Genomic DNA, 18,050 nt, shown 5'->3' with positions numbered 1-18,050 from the left:
AGTGCAAAGTAATGAGGAGTATGTTATAGAAGTAAAGAAAAGAGTGCAGGCAGGGTGGGGTGGGTAAAGAAGAATGGCAGGAGTGATTTGTGATAGAAGAGTATCTGCAAGAGTGGAAGGGAAAGTTTATAGGACTGTGGTGAGACCTGCAATGTTGTGTTGTTTAGAGACAGTGGGATTGAGTAAAAGACAGGAGGCAGAGGTGAAGATGTTGAGATTTTTATTAGAGGGACAGCGCATGTAGGATGTTTTAGGGACAAAGTGAGAGAGGCCCGATTAAGATGGTTTGGACATGTGCAGAGAAGGGACATTGGATATATGGGTAGGAGAATGCTTAGGATGGAGCTGGCAGACAGGAGGAAAAGAGGAAGGCCAAGGAGGAAATTTATGGATGTGGTGAGGAAAGACATTCAGGTAGTTAGTTTAAAAGAAGCAGATGTAGAAGACAGAGTAGTATGGAGACGGTTGATCCGCTGTGGTGACCCCTGATGGGAACCCTAGAAGAAGTAACATACACTTAGTACACAGATCAATATAAACTTTAAAACCATTGAAAGATGAAATGAAAACATTCATATTATTCATATAACATATCACTAATGGTAGTGGCTTTTTTTATCAGGATAATGCACACTGATTGACTGATTGAAAATATGTTCAGGAATTGTTTTAGAAATACGTGTTCAAGGTGTTGACTTGGCTTCTAAATTCCCCAAATTTCATTCCAATAAGACTTCTTGTAACCAGCCAAAAGGGGCACCAACACAATGTTGAGCAAGTGGTTTTAATCCCAATTAAAAGAACTGTGAGTTCATGTATTGTAAAGAGAGCTGTCAATGCATCCCTCCAAGTGCAAAAGATGAATATGGCAGGCTTCATGTGCTATAAAGAAAGTTAGTCGTCACTGTATTTTTGATGGTTGCTATCTAGTGACAAAAAGAACAAGGTGATGTATGATCAGGTATATTAGTGCTAGCTGGAGAACTGTGTCCATATCAACTAAAAGAGATGTGTACTCTTATCATGCAGTGGTTCAAAAGTTGTGGTAAACTGTGGGCAGAGTGCAAGCAGGATTTATGGCAGGTCTAGGTATGATAGTATGAATAAAACAAGAGTCAATGGATATGCTGTGGATTAAGTAGAAGTAATACTGGAATGTCTGATCAGTAAGGCTTTCAAAAAGGCAAAACTACAGGGTACCAGCAAAAGGAACTACAGTTTCTTGCCTTGTGTATAGCACTGTTTCTGAAATGAATAAAAATGTACAGATAGATGTAATAATGTACAGATAGTTCCACAGTTACGATGGTTTGACTTACGGTTTTTGGATCTTACGATGACAATAGTGATATGACAAAATTGTAAAAATATACAATATTTCACACAACAGGTACAGGCATCACTGTACGAAGTACAATACGTTGGACACGCAACTGGGATGTGTGTATCTCTCGCCCTGTGAGATGCCCCACTCTCGCTAAAGTTAAGTTGTAATTTTAGTGATAAAAGGATGTCTTCCAAGTGCCCAAGTATGTCTCCTGCTGCTAGCGAAAAAAATAAAAGGAAAGCCATCAGTTTAGAGAAGAAAATTAAAAATATAAATAAGCATGAAGCAGAAAAGGCTGTCACAGTCATAGCACCAACTTTGACTTAAGATATTTTGACTTACGATGGGGTCGTCGTAACGTATCACCATCGTAAGTAGGGGATATATCTGTAATTTCATCTTAATTATATTACTATAATAATAATAAAAAAAAGGAATTTCAAGGCAACTTGAGGATAATGGTTTTTGGTGTAAAAGCTTTTGTGCTTGCTGAACTAGATTGGCCTTTAAAAAAAAATGCTGAAATGAGATGGATGAGATAGATACCATTTCAACCTAAGAAGCCAGAGATGCTGTCAAAAGTACCCAAGGTATCAATTGAAACTAGCTGTATCCACAAAGTTACCCACAAATGTTGCCTTTGCTACCCAGATCTAAAAAGTAGACCATTAACGTTGACTCTTCTGTGAATAAAAAGTCTAATACATCTAAAAATCATTTTCCTGCTAACTAGCTACAGATTAAGCTGGATAACAGAATAACTGAAAGTACAGACTTTGAAAGGAAACTGAATGTAAAACCATGGTAAGGGAGGTGGTAGACTAGTGGTTAAGGCATTAGACTTTGGGTTGTGGGTTTGAGTCCTGACCATGCCAGGCTGCCGCTTGGGCCCTTGAGCAAGGCCCTTAAGCCCCCATGATGGGTTGTTGCTCAGTTGTGGAAATGGATGGACCTAAGACCGGGTGCAAAAAGAGGAGTGTGGCAGTTGGGTTTGCAACCCGACCCCGTAACAAAACTACGACTACGGAAAAGGCAAGTAAGCCATCATGGTGCAGGATGGCTAAAAATCAAACATTGTAGTGTTCACTTTAATTGACAATGTAAAAGAGTATTAGAAAAAAAATCTATATTACTGACTGTGCTGCCTGCTGCCTGCTGCCCCACCCCTACTCACAACCAGAATGTTTATAGAGTAAGCATGGTTGGCAACATGAATACTGTCCTAACAAAATGGGTTGCAGGTGCAATTCAAGTTTCAGTTAAAATATTTAATAACCAGGTGAAATAAAAATGACTAGGTGCTAAACATGGCATTGGACATTCTGCCCCATGATTGCAGAACATAAGAACAAATCTAAGGAACATGGGCTTGTACCTGTAAACTACCAGCTTAAAGACCATTTGTCAGTCAAATGATGTAATTAGAGTTTTTTGTATAAATGAGAACATTATGTAGATTTGAACAAATCTTTGGTACTCTGCCCCATGTACCAGACAGATGCAGATTTAGAACATCTAAAAAGCTAATCATAACATCTGACAAGCATTCAAATCGATAATGGTGATACTTGGGTAGATTTTGTTAGTTCAATAATTATTTTAATCATTCTTTAAATTATCTTAAATTAGTTATGCTAATGCTCATTAGCAAAAGCATTTAAATAAATTAACCTTTGAAAATTGGATAGTATTTGATTTTGATATTTTTTTGTATATTTTTTTTTGGAATGCAGTGTTGAATGTATGTTACTGGGTTATTGATTGGGAGAATAAAAGTTTACTCAATAAAAATTTGCCATTAATGTTGAAAGGTTTATTATTTTTTCTTTTGTTTTTACTTCTGTTCTGGTAAAATGGTGATGAAAACCATGCATTTCTTTTCTTTGGACTTCCCTATAAAGCATATCCAGTATATATCCAGTATTCAGTATGAGACAGCACACAAAAAAGTTACAGACGCTACATTTTAAAATTTTTATATGCATTTGGAAATGTGTAGATAGAGTAGGAAGTGGAAATGTGGAGATATAGTAGAGACTCTCCGGGTTTAAATAGAACTTGCAATTTTCGGTGTTTTTGTCCAGGCAGGAACCACAGTAATGTCGGGCTTTGTGGTTTGTGTCTGGGAGAGTTCAGACTGTCGGTTAGGGTGGACATATGTTGGACCATTGCACCATGGTGCTTTAAGAACTTTGCTTCTGAATTCTGTTAAATTATGTTTCTGTTAAAATTCTCAAATCATATGATTACAGAATAATGGGCGATATATTCATATATTTCTTATGCTTTTCCTTTGATTACATGATACTGTTATAAGATGTTAATGCAAGCAGTCAGCCATAGTTATTGTAGTAACAGTCAGTCCCAGTCTGAAAATAATGAAAGGACAACAATGATGATAATTATGCACACCAAACCCTCTTAATTACCATTTATCTACTTAATTTACTTTATTTAATCTACTTAAATGTTTACATTTGCTGTAAAGATTTTAACTGACGGTGGTGCAGTGGGTTAGAGTTGCCCCTTCACAGCTCAGTCCCAGGAGAGTTTAGGTTACTGTCTGTGGAGTTTTGCATGTGTCTATGTGGCTTTCCTTCAGGTTACTTCTCTCACATAAAAAGGCATGCAGGTATGTGACAACATGATAAACTGCCCTTAGCTGTTAAAGATAAGTACATGAATGTGTATGCATGGTAGCAAGCACAGGACTGGCATCCCATCCAGGATGGGCAGGAGAAAATTCATAATCCACTGCCAGCCTTCTGTAAAGCAGTTGCAGAAAGTGAGTGAGTGATTTTGATGGATTGGATTTTCTCCAAAAGGCCTAATATAGTATTATACAGTACAATGCATCTGGCATTCTATTTTGTCATAGATGCGTATAAATATAAAGCTGCAAATTGCTAGAATTGTCAAGTGTTTGCTCTGCCACATAATCTCTTTCTGTCTCTTAGCAGTGTCTTGGTTTTATCTCAGTAGTACCACCATGTTAGATAGCTAAGTGCAGCTACAGCTCTCTTTTATAAGAATCCCTTTCAAATCCACCAGCTGCACCGGTACCTAAAATTAGAGAAGCCAAAAATGTTTCCCTTCTCCATTGTGGGAAGACGTAGAATTAAATGGAAAGTGTTGACTTCATCACAGACAACATCAAACATGGCATTTCGCTAGCCAGGGACAACGTGTCACTACTTCAAAACTGGCATGTACAGGCTAACCTGTTCTGAGTTACACACCTGGTGAGCCAGACAAAAACCAGATGAAATATTAGGACCATGTGAATTTTAAGTGCTTCAATCCCATCATTCAGGATACTTCATCTTTTAGTATATTTTGATTCAAAAAGTTTGAAAGTCATTTTTGTTTGCTTTTATGTTTGACATGTTCCTTATTAGAAGATTAATAAAAGATTTTGCAACTGTCAGAAAATCCCACTGATTTAAAAAACAATATATACAGGGGTAGATTTTTTTTCCAAATCAGAATTTTAAGGCATTTGTCTGTTTTTAAAAGTTCTGCAATAGTTCCTAATCTGGTACGTGTGCCACATTTGACTAAATTAAATCTGGAGTTAACTGGCTTGGAGTTCTGTAATTGTAGAATGAAATGGTTTTGAGAAAAATGCAAGCACACCTCCTACCTGTATAGTAAATGCAGCGATTTTGTTGGCCTGAAGCTTTGAAAATAGAACATTCTTTCTGCACCCCCTCTGCTAGGCTTCTATCTGTTGGGTGTGTCTTTTAGGCAGATCTAGTTTATTCGTAGTGAGGCTAGATCTGGTTTGCATGTTATATTCTAATATCAGCATGTGAACTAATTTAGAATTCCAAAATTATTGTATGATTTCATGATTTTTACAAGTGCTTAACAGAACACCAATCAACAAAATAATAACTACATTTTCAAAGAACTTCATTCCCCAAAAGCATTTTTCTGCTTGTTGTGTCATCATGTCTGAGTTTTCAAACTCACACGTGGCAGCTGCGATGATGTCAATTTGTTGTCAACTAACAGCAGCTTTGACATCGTATTCCTATCTATATCTAACACAAGATGTCCGCTATGTTTCACATTTTACTACAGCTATTTTATTTTATTTTGAGATTTGTAAGAATCAATAAGAACATTGCATGTGTCTAGTGCAAAGAGAGTCTAGGGCTGCAAAGATTCCTCAGTCCATGAGCATCTGGTGCTTCTCGCATGTTCCTACTTGCAGATCAGGGTAGAGAACGCTTGAGTTGCTGCTTTAGAAATCCATGCCAAACCCCCCAAGCTCTCCCTTTGTCCTTCCCCCTTTTTCATTTCTTCCTCTCTCTTCCCTTTTTGTTCCTGGGATTCTATTAATCACTGTATGGCACCTATAGCTCTGCAACTTTTGACATAAAGCTCTGTAATAAAATAAAATTCCTCATTGAACTCTACTAGCAACTGGTCAAATGGAAATGTACCTATAATAATGATATGCCATTTTGCACAGGTCACAACTATGTATTTGCTGTAATGCAAACAATGAATTAAAGGTGTACATTTTAATTCTGTGTTTAAAAAAAAAAAAAACACAAAACAACACTCAACCTTGAGTCTGTCTGCAAATGTTCCTCAGTGAATTAAGCAAAAAAATCTGTGCCTGACTAATGCTTTCCTGACATGACTCCAGCTTTTCCTGCATGAAAGTTTGACTCAACACTGTTGAGTAGAAGGTTTTGTAGAGGACACATTTGCTTTTGCAACAGCATTTTCAACACATATATTAACATATATTGTCTTGTGGTTTAAATATATAGAAACCAGACTCCTATATGTGATTATTGGGAAGATATAGAGTTAAAAGTTGTACATATGGAAAGACAATTTCAGAAATTGGCTTAGTCCCTCTGATGCATGGATGATTATAAGTGGAAGCCACATGTCTACACCACACTGTATTCGACCTTCTTGTATAATTTTCTTTGTCATCTTTACCTTACTGGAATACATTCTATAAGCTTAGAGGCTACAATTTATCCTGTTTCTACTCTGGAATCTGAGAGATCACATATAAGTCGGTGTCCTCAAACCAACCCATTCAGCAAGCATCAAGCACTTTCTCAAAGAATAGAAAAATGAAGATCCAACAAGACTCTACAGTCAATCATTCATTTATGTTTGGAAGAACCAGAGCTATTCCTGAGAAGAGTGGAGGCATGAGGCAAGGACAGTCTCTGAGTGGAATCCATATGTGGGGTTAATTTGGTGTGACCGGGCAATTTTGGCAATTAAAAGGAAACCAGAGAATCCAGAGGAAACCTATGTGGTAAGCACATGTGTGAGAACCTCCACAATAACTGTAACCTTACTGAACATAAACCTGAAGTTGTGTGGCAGGTAAAGTACCCACTGCACCACCCAAGATGGTACAGTTTGGCAGAAATAATAACATTTTAATAGGGAAGTCTGCGATATGGATACTGACTGTACATAATCACATGCAGGAAAATCTTCCAACTTAGACTTGTACTACTGGGATTCTCTGAGGAAAAAATTTCCTCCCAGCATCACTGAAGGATAAATGCACTCTTCCTTTCAAACTCAAATCAAGCACTCAAAGACACAGCTCTTCCTTTGGGATTTGCATGAGTAGATTCTACTACAGGGTGGTGACCTGTCTTCCAAATACATAGCAGCCTTGCACCTTGAATTTATAATGACATGGCATATCATTTTTTTTGTCTTTAGAGAGATTCATTGTCCAACTCTCTCTAACAAATCTACAAGTTTCCCTAACAGGACAAATTAACACTTGCAGTTACTGTTCTGTTCAGTTCTTGACGAGATGATATGTAGGATTAAGAACATAGAGGACATCTGTTGCTAGATAAAGTTGGAACTAATTTAATCTAGTTGGATGTTAGAGCCCCTCCTAAATAGATACTTTGCTTCATTCTCATACCACGTCACCAGTGGACACGCTGGGATGTGGATCTCGGAAGGAAACGGAGATGCTAAGCACAGAGCTCCCCTTAGATATGGCTCCCCCCATTTCAGAAAAGCCAGAGGGAGGTAAACTTGGACGATGTTTTGTTTCATTGCATGATCTGTCTGTTTTTGCTTTTCAAAAATGCAGCATGAACAAATTATTGTAATTAATCTTTTAACATCACAGGAATATTGAAAATACTGGCACATTACAGGCACTCCATATTTATCTAAATACACCCAAGTCTGTATTTTAAAGTTGTCTTTGTTTGGTTTTGTTTGAACTGGAATTGCCTAGAAATCATTTACTTCAATAATAATGTTTTTGAAAAGAGAGTTAAGAGAAGATTTAGTGTTTCTACATGAATTGCTCCATTTGGGTCATACTCTTACATGTCTTTTCTTCCTTAGACTTAGTCCAGCCTCACTTCCTTAATCATGCAGATGTGTCTTCATGGCTCTATCCATGACCCCACCCCCAAGCACCAGTTACCTCCTTCTTACCAAGACGTCCATGCTAACGGTGAGAGAGAGGCGAGAGAGAGAGAGAGAGAGAGAGAGAGAGAGAGAGAGAGAGAGAGAGAGAGAGAGAGAGAGAGAAGGAATGGAAAATGTGACTGAACTCTTCCCAGACTTCTGATAATGTGCATATGGTGGGTGGAAGTCACCATGTTACTGTTTCAGCAGAAAGCAAGAACACAAAGACAGCAAAAATAAAGAACCTCTGTCACTTCAGTTAGACTGCTTTGACTCACAATTAATTTAAATTTAAATTAGTTTTAAATGTGGAGTTTAGTTAGAGGCTAGTTTTAAGGTTAATTTACTGAAATGGGAGAAGGTAGTGTAATGATAGAGTTAAAAAAAGTGAAAAACTATCACCCATTTTAATCCATGTGTGTCTCACTGTGAATTTCCTGTCCAAGGGGTGTGGTTTAAATGTGTTTCAGATTTCAGGTTGTTTTGTGTGAAAGCAGCATAGATTGTTAAACAGCATACATCACTGACCTCGAAACCTTCCTTTATATTTTTCAAACTCACCCTTTGAGGCTTTGAGACCATAAAACAAGCTTATTTTCAAACTCTGGGTTCAAATACTACCAGTGTAAACCTCTATTTCCGGATTGGTTCTTAGTATCTAGTGTTTTTGGGGTACAGAGGATTTGAGAGGATTTGAGTCATTCAATTTACAGAATTAAAGAAGACATCTATTACAATTAATAGTTCATACACGAAGAACTTTGTTTCATGCCTTGTGCTCTTTTTAATCTAGACATAATTTCCAGTCTCTCTGGCAGACATTTAATTTAAAAAACCTCTGCTCAGGGAAACATCTGGAAAAAGTTCTCTTAGACTCTATGTTTAATACACGCTGTTCATTCTTCTTGCTGTTTGTATGCATGGTCTCTCTCAATTTTTTTACTTTTGTAAATGTATTTACAATTTTTACAATTTACTGGCAGGATAAGAAATCATCTCATTTGTCTTGACAACATTAATGAAATGCAAGCGCTGCCAAAGACTTAACAAAAGGAATTTTATGTGTGAAATAATGTAATTATGTCAGGATCCATTCTTAACTCACATGACAATGTGTAATATTTATAAGTGTTAAAAGTCAAAAGGAAAACACATCATGGGAGGTGTGTGAGGGCACACGGTGGGGGAACTTAACACAGTGGCAAAGTCTGGATACCTCATCAGTAATCCCCTGACGCCACCGCACAGGCACTCATAAATACTGCTGCAGGCCTGTGCACGGACTGCAAGGAGAGAGCGAGCGATAGTGGCAGGGATGGAAAAAGGGGGAGCAGAGGGAAAGGAAAGTTTAAGTACAAGAGATGAGTTGGTATGAAAATGTGGTGGCTAAAGTATGGAGTATAGACAGATAGAGTACAGAGGAAGGGTAAAAGGGAATGAAGGTCTTTACTTTTATATGTTGGCAGAAAAAGAGAAAGGTTGGATAAATCTAAAAGAAAGAAGGCTGACCTGAATAGCTTAGGTCTGACTCAGACACTCTTCACATCGCATATAAGGAAACTCCAATTAGAACAGGCTTAGGGGGAAAACTGCAAAAATAAATTGATTGTCATCACCTGATGTGAAGATGGTTTAAGGTGTAAGATGATCATGTATAACTGTTAAAACTTTTTAGATTTGTCTGTCTCCTTCCAAGCTATTAGCATGGATGTTCAGTTTATTTACATAGTAAGCAGCAAATGTTACCTTACTAGCGAAGTACTATTGCCCCACTGCAATTTTGTTGATATTTAGTAATTTATTGTAGCTCATGTGGAGCTCATGGAGTTATTCTGTATACTGCATATTACCAAAAATAAGCTAGTTATGTTTTCTTTCTAAAACCCTGCCAATACATTTAGTAAATATGCCAGAGAGGTTGCATTAAATGATGTATTAAGTGTAACTTTAGGAATGAATTAAATGGGAGAATCATATTTTCGTTAGGCCATACCACATGGTATCTACTCAGACAACAACATGGTTTTGATTGGTGTAAGGCACTTAATACTATCTTAATATTTCCTTACCTTAAAACAAAGTTTTCTACCAGTGTATTGCATCATGATGGTAATCTAGACCCGGCATGTGCAGGTGTTATTTCTTCCTGTACTTGCAATGCTTGGGACAACTATCAGTACTGCTGGGCCAAAGCGTTTTGGCATTCGCTAACTATGTAAGCAATACTTTACACAGAGAGAAACATAGCCAGATCCTGTTGCTGTGTTGATGCAGCCTGAACCCGAGAGAAAGAAATTCCCTTTCTCCGAATGCACGGCCTGCCAGAGAACATCATTAACAGCAAGTCGTGTTCTACTCCCTTACTCCTCTCTCATACCAGATTTCATGCTCTTGTTTGTTATGTTGAGCACATCAGGTAGGGTAATCTGAATCTCTGGCAGTTCCACACTCTGCATGAGAGCACTGCTAAACCAAAGATTACAATCTAGTTTAGTTTCGCGTGGAAACTGACTGACAGCCAATCAAAACTTGAGGCAAAAAAGAAGCATCCTGCCCACTCAGGCAGCCGAGTCATTTATGCAGAATGCACAGGATTGTGGACTGTGCACTTTTAAAGAGAATATTGAATGCACACAAGAAACAATTTGTAAAGCAAATCACACTTAAAAACACAGCCAAAACTAGGAGCACCTGTATTCCTGCTCATCCATGCAATTCTTCAAACAGACAATTATTTGTTGGCCTTAGTTAATGTTCATGTCAAACTTTAGAATGGCGAAAAATGTGATCTGTGTGACTTTGAAAACTGCATTGTTATTGGTGCCAGATGAGGGTTTTAGTAGTTCAGAATCTACTGATCTCCTGGTATTTTCACTACAGAAGTTTAAACACCCATTTCCACCATGAATTTAGTATCAAATTCTTATCACCAGAATGAATCCATGACTTACCTCATGTCAACAGTTCAAGCTGGTTGTGAGGTGTGAGGAATGATTTCACACACTGGGCATTATTAAATGTAAGAGTCACAGTATTGTTGTATATGTGGAGATTCTTTTTTCACATTAATCACAAGAAGGTAAAGAATGAGTTTTCTATAAAGATAAGTCAATTGGACAATCCTAGGTGCCAGGACACTTGATTAATTTTGTAAGGTGGTAAAGAATATCTTGTAAAAGTATCTTCAAATAATCTTCTAAATATAAAGCTTAAAGTATTTATGTATAGAAATATGGTCCTGTTGGTGTGCATATGCACTAGCATGTTTTAATATTTTTCAAATGAAAGAATTAAATGTTTTCGTTTTAGGGCTTCCAAAACAATGTTAGTGTACAAGTCTCTGGAACTGTCCTGGAAATATATTTTTCAAATGGTGGTTTGCTGAATCTCTCCAGGTGTTCAAGAGGGTTCAACCTGGGAGACTGTGAAGGCTGTAAAGTACAATTTACACCCCATCAAAGCATTCAGCAAGTCATCGTACCTTGTGGAGATATTTTGGATCAGAAAACGTCCATTAAAATATAATGTTTTATAAGATTAAGGAAAACTGTTGGATTTTTATCAACTCTTCTTTTTAATGGGCAAAATGGGACATAGTATCAGACACACTACCATTTTTACTTAATTTTTCTCTGCTAAATAATAGTCCACTTTAAAATACATTTATTTCAAATGTGTAAATGTTGAGCATCAATACAGGTCCTTGTGCAAGTTACTATAACTAATGATGTGCCTTCTGAATAATCTAATAAAAAAATGTGTGTGATGTTCTCAGTTACAGCTTTCTGGTTTTTTTTTAGATAAAAAAAAGTAAAAAGTAATGTTTAATTGGACTATAGGGATTTATCTCTTGAATATCCCACAACCAAACCTCACTGGGAGGAGAATGCGAGTTGTAGGTAATGTGACTGATGAGTAAAGAAGTATGGTAGCACTCAAAAAATATAACTGCTATGACATTTGGCAGTTGTGTTTATGTAACAACCAGTGGTGGTGGGCCTTTGTACAGGATTGGGATTTTTGTCTATGATAATTAAAAATTTTTGATCAGTTCTTTACATTCCAAACTCTCTATGTGCATCATGTCATTTCTTTAACTCCACTGGATCACCAAACACAACATGACAGGATTCACACAACAACTAATCACACGTTTACTGTTCACGAAATCTTTCTCTGCTTATATGTCTGCAAAGTTTCTAAAGAGGTTTCTAAAGTATTGTAGACTCCCTGCATCTGCCCTGGCCTCCAAGTGCACTTGAGAACCGAGCAGAAACAGTGACTTAAACGGAAAAGAATGCACAGTGGTCTCCTCTCCCTCCCAAACACTGAAACTAAGGCAATATGTGCTCCTTCTCCTGCTCTTGCTCTTACCATCCATGTCTGAGAATGAAATAGAAGGGAAAGAAACAGAAACTTTAACGATGTCCTTCTTTCTTTCTTTCCATCCCTTTCTCTTTTTCACTAGTTTCACAAATTGTGATGTGTTGCCATGTACAATGCTGGGGGAAAAATGACCTTATAAAAAAAGGATGCAGATAAGTTGTTGGCACACTTTCGCACTCATATGTCGGTTATTTTGGAGAGTGTGTATCAAAGTGGAGAGTGTGTGATTGTCTAACACATTTTTTTACTGGGATGAAAACTTGCTGGACGGTGTTGCCCAGACAAAGTGAACTTTAGTCACTTTCTGTGTCCAAAAGCAATGTTTTTTTAACTTTCATTTGGAATGTGCACCCAGTCATTAGCTTAGACCACAGAGCCCCACAAAATCCATCTCTTTTAGAGGTAGCGACTTGCAGTGTCTGTGCAGTGCCTTTCTTTTTGCCTCAGCTGAGTTAAACAAAGAGAAGGTGATTTATACTTGATGCCATGGAGACGGATTTTAATAACAGCTTCCAGATGGTGACGGAAGTGTGTTCACACTTGTAGTCCACTTTGAAATCGTTACCAAAATAATCTTAGTTTACTATAATACATAACACAAGGCTAATAATATTTAGTTAATTAAGGTGGGTTTGTTGATATAATAAAAAAAATTGTCAGAGTAAATAACTGAGGAACACATTTTGATATATACTGTTGGATTATTTCCGAATAACAAGATGTTTTTTTCCTCCTGATAAAAAGCACTTACATTTATTAATTTAATAATGAACAACATTCTGGGCTTTTTGATTTATAATAGTTATAGAACATCTGCAAGACAAGTTATTTTCTTTTATAATCATTATAAATTTTCTTTCACTCAGCAATATCTTATCTTTTTTTAATAGGAACAAACTTTTTGTTAAAAAAAGCACTGAGACTTGAATCTTGTTTCCTCAAAATTAAATAAATATTGCCTAATATTGCTACTACAATAGAAATTGTAATATATTAAAATGAGTGCATTACTCCAAAACTGTGATCAATCTTGGGGCTGAAAATGTTATATAAAATCTACAACGATCAAAAGATCGGAATCAAGGACTCTATAACCCTGTTAACGTGTCCAACCGAGTCTCAGAATGCCCAAGAACACTATAATACACTGTGTATGCTATAATACCATATAATATAATACCATTATGGCTGAAATTATAGAGTGGACATGGCTAATGTGAGTCACAACACACACTCTCTCTTATACATACACACCCAGTCTTACTGAGACACAACAGAGCTCCCAAAAATATCACCATTCAGACCTTGACTTCGCACTGGCCACTAAGAACAGGAAAGGGGACAATAAACTCCCCTGAAATAAACATTTTAAATTAAAGAGTGTAAAGCCAGGCAAGGCAAAAAAATTAAAGTTGGAAACTGTCTCTTGGGGAAAAGAAATCACCCACCCATTTTCTACATACAAATCTGAATTGTTTCAGAGATTTTCTAAAAACAAAAAAACAAAAAAAACATTTACAGATAGAATTACATTTTCAAAATGTATTGTTATAACAATTAAACATAGAGAAGACTTACAGATCATGTAAAATGTAAAAATCTACTTCAACAAAACATGCTGGATATAAAACCCAGGTATTTCCATCTGATTACTGCACAACTGTAAAATTATGACATTGTAATATTAGTATGGGATCATGTCTGTTTTTTTTGTATGTCAAATAGATGACAAAGGGAAAAAAAACAGTTGTGTTGAACTTTGTATTTTCAGACAGTAAGAGGGAGGTGTCTGGAAAGAGAAAACGAGGGGAGAAGAGAGAGAGAGAGAGAGAGAGAGAGAGAGAGAGAGAGAGAGAGAGAGAGAGAGAGAGAGAGAGAGTGAGAGAGAGAGTGATGCCCTTTTCTATATCTCTAAAGATTACAAATGAAAGCTATAAAGAAATCAAGCTAAATAAATTTGCTGTAGGATTAGATTATCAGCATAAAAATTTAAGCCCAACACATGTCTATGGAACACAAATTTTAGACACGTCTTCTGAGCTTGAAACGTGTGCATTTTCTGCCAAATGCATTTAGCAGGCCCCTTTTCTTCAGACTAAACTCTTGGTGCTGTTAAAACATGGTGACTAAAGCAGATGTTACAGGATGATATAACAAGCATGAACATTGTCTATTGAGTATTAAAACTGAATTTAAGCACTTGAATGAAAAAGTCTAAGTCTGCTCACAGTGCAGATACACGCATGTGCAACTAGATATGTTTGTCTTTTGTTTTTTTTACAAATTACAGCCAGTCTGTTAAAATGTGTTTTAACATTTTAAAGGTGTTCAATACCTTTAATCCTCAAGTATACAGCTTTGTATAATTTTCATGTGGGACTCTGGACAAGCCAAAGAGAATGATTTCCTGAAGTATTTTTATAGTGGCATTAACATTGACTATACGGGTGAATTAAACAGAAGATTGACATGAATAAATTGGGCAGTATAGGACAAGATATATGCATTAGAAAGACCCCAAAGAGGGCATGTGAATATTTTTTTGTGTTGTGGAAGCATCTGTGGTAACTGTTAAAGCCAACTGTCTGTGAAGAAAAGGCAAACATTTCAGTAATTCAGGACCACTACTAACATCAAACACATGTGAAGACATTAAGGATAGTAAAGACATGTCCTAAGCATGATCCTGTCATATGAAGCTAAACATTGTAATTTACACACATAGAGCAGCTGTCATAAAACTCTTATAGCACAGTAAAAAAAATATAATGTAAGTCGAGTTAGTGTACACGTTATATATTGAATGTCTGCCAAGGTACATTTCTCTCAGGCTATTTGTAACCTGTGAAGACAGTAGTCTATAAAGATGCCTGTGCAAATTGGTAAGTAATCAAGACCTCACAGAAGGTTATGCATCCTGTGGAGCACCTGTAGTTAAAATTAAAACCACATTTTTCACTACCAGCTTGTTTTTATTTGGAACTGGGTAATGGGTGTGAAATAAAATAGCTTGATGTGAATAAAATTCATTTGAATCCTTTTTAATACTGGTGTAAAAAAATGTTATCAACAAAAACTATGAATCTATAGAAATTTTACAAACACACATTTTACATCATGTCTTGATTTTTAGATCTTTACAAGTAGACTGATTGGCTTTCTGACCACACGCTTGTTCTGGTCCTGAAAAGACCAGCAACTTTGATAATACTAAAACTAAAGAATATATATATTTTTTTACATATACTTTTCCACCATGTATAGGTCAAAGGAACAGTTCCACATGTTTAGAGATGCCTTCTGTTGGTCAGAGAGGGAACCACAGCCTTCCCCCAAATGTTTATTAAGGAGTGGAACAGATTAGAACAATCTGCAAAGAGAAGTCATAAAAAAAAGACTATGTGGAATGTATTGGAACGTATTACAGAATGTTGTTTGATGTTTGCGTTTGACGAAATTAAATATTTAAATAAGTAAATATTACAATTTTTAAATATTAACCTTGTAGTTTTTTCTGTTATTTATCATGTCCTAATTTCTTTCTTGTTCTGACATCATCATCTGTTTCTAAAAATTTTAACATTTTAACAGGATAATAAAAAAATATATTCCTAAATGTTCTAAATAATCTTAATCTTAGAATTAAAAAATCTCTTTACATTTTGTGTATAGGCAGCCAGACTGACAATAATGCTCCTTATCTGTTTGAGGCTCTAGGAAGCAACAATGCCAAGCTACAAAATACCTAAACCTAAAATAAAAAAATGGAAAGGAAAAAACTCAGATTAGCCGGACAGGGGTGATAAAGTGCTACGCCATCATGTTTCACTGATCTCCAACTCCACCCTGAACGCTGTATGTCCAGATGGGAAGCAGAAGTTTGTTTCGTTGCAGGAAATACCAAGGACGATACATAAAAAAAGTCTGCAGAGAAGACGTGTGAGCTTGAACAACAGAAAGCAGGAGAGTGTGTTAAAGTGTGGAAAAAATGTTTAGCAGCAGATAAGCAGGCATTCCTGTAATTCTTTACCCATGTTATATACTGACACACTACATTCATAAAAGTCTCAAAATGCATTTTGCATTAGATGAATCCCATATCAAATGCTTTTGCTTTACTTTTTTTTTTTTTTTATAGCTGAGCTCCAAGATGGACCCCTAAAAAAAACAGTCAGAAAATAAAAGGAGAGAGAGAAGGAGGGTGGGGGTGGAGCAATGTTATAACTCATACATGCTATTACTCAGTGGTTGGAGCCAATGCGAATGTTCTCTGCTGATTGGCTGAAAGTCAGAAGACCATGTTTAGCTGGGTAAATTCTCAGCCCAAAAATGCTCAGATTTTCTTTTTTCTTTTTTAGTGTTTAAAGTGAACTTTCTCAGCTTCACATAATGGAAATCCCATCTAAACATGCTGTTTGCAAATATCAATACTGATATTCTGAAAAAACCCAATGAAGACTGAAATGAAAATGAGATTTCTTTCTTTGTAGCTGTTCTGCCAAAACCTGCTTCTTGTCCGGTGTTGTAATCCTGTAGATAATCATGTGAACATTTCCACCATGACCAGAATAGTTGCAGGTATTTAACTGCTTTTTGCTTTTTATATTAGATTGAATGCTATTGCACATGCATGGGATTATAAAAAGTCTTAGAGAGACACAGAGGGGAGGGGAGAAGAGCGAAAGAGCGAGAGAGCGAGAGAGAGAGAGAGCGAGAGAGAGAGAGAGAGAGAGAGAGAGAGAGAGAGAGAGAGAGAGAGAGAGAGAGAGAGAGAGAGAGAGAGCAATACAGGGCTGAGTATGTGGAATGGTTTGTCCTTTGTTTCTCAAGTTTGCAAACACAAGACAGTATCATTTTGCAAAAGCTGCCACATCAACATAAAGATAGAGCTAAAAAAATTACCTCATTCCATATCAGAGAAATAGAGGAGAGTGAAAGAGAGGTTTATGATTAGGCACAGAACAACAGAAAGCAAAAGAGTTCAGAGCTGGATTTTGTAAGATGAATAGATAAGCATATGCATGTTACACATTCAGAAACAAAGAACAAACCTATATATTTACATTATATATAAACTGACAAAACGCTAATTAATTAATGGCATATAAATGCCATATTCTATCCATAGAAGCATTTTAGTCGCTACATCTGGCCTCCTTTGGTTTCCTGTTTGGGTTTTTCCACAAGGTATTATTTTCTGTTTGGAAATCAGTATTTTCAACATGGAAATGGAACCAACTGATAAAATACCAGTCATACAATAAACAAATAAAGACTTTTCTCACTCTATAAAGAAGTATTCCGGTATTTTGAAAGATCTTGAAAGTTTATGTAGGCACTCTATAAACTCTAGAACTATCTGTGTACTGTGTATTGTGTGTTCGGGCAGGTGGGTCACACCTGATTTTTACACCAAACGTGCAAAGGGTTGTTGTAGTGTAAAAAATACTCTTGAGAAGTAAAAATTAATAAATTAATTAATTAATCAATAAAAAAAATAAAAATCAAGGTTACTGGGATTGCTGTCTAGCAACAGTGGGGAGAATCATTCCTGTGGTAAGACAGCCTGGTCTCACACTGATAGCCCAATCCTAAGGTAGGTTTACTGTATGTGTGGAGTTTCATATGTTCTTCCTTGATCCATGTTTGTCTTCACAATTCTCTCCAGTTTTCATCCCAAAAACATGCATTAGAAGAAAAGTCTAACATCCAAATTTATTTAACTGTCATATATGAAGCTTTTAGGGCATTGGTCCCATTTGGCAGAGCTATTTCTTCATGTTCATTAACACATAAATGTTAATCAATTTACAAAATGCAAAATTAGCAAACAAAAGAAAAATGTAAAATTTGTTGAAAATAAACCTTAGCTTTATAACAGCATCAATTCTTACACTTACAC

At 36.4% G+C, this 18,050-nt stretch overlaps 1 long non-coding RNA gene across 1 annotated transcript; it reads left to right on the top strand.

Moving 5' to 3' along the window:
- Positions 1-4,746: 4,746 nt before the first annotated feature.
- On the top strand, positions 4,747-12,724 carry LOC310734119. The gene is made up of 2 exons (XR_014535969.1): positions 4,747-7,808; positions 11,072-12,724. It is a non-coding gene; the product is annotated as an uncharacterized lncRNA (long non-coding RNA).
- Positions 12,725-18,050: the final 5,326 nt, after the last annotated feature.

The sequence above is a fragment of the Silurus aristotelis genome, assembly GCF_946808225.1.
Source record: "Silurus aristotelis genome assembly, chromosome: 12".
Classification (NCBI taxonomy): domain Eukaryota; kingdom Metazoa; phylum Chordata; class Actinopteri; order Siluriformes; family Siluridae; genus Silurus; species Silurus aristotelis.
Note: the sequence above shows the minus strand (reverse complement) of the source record. Positions and strands in the feature narration are given on the sequence as shown.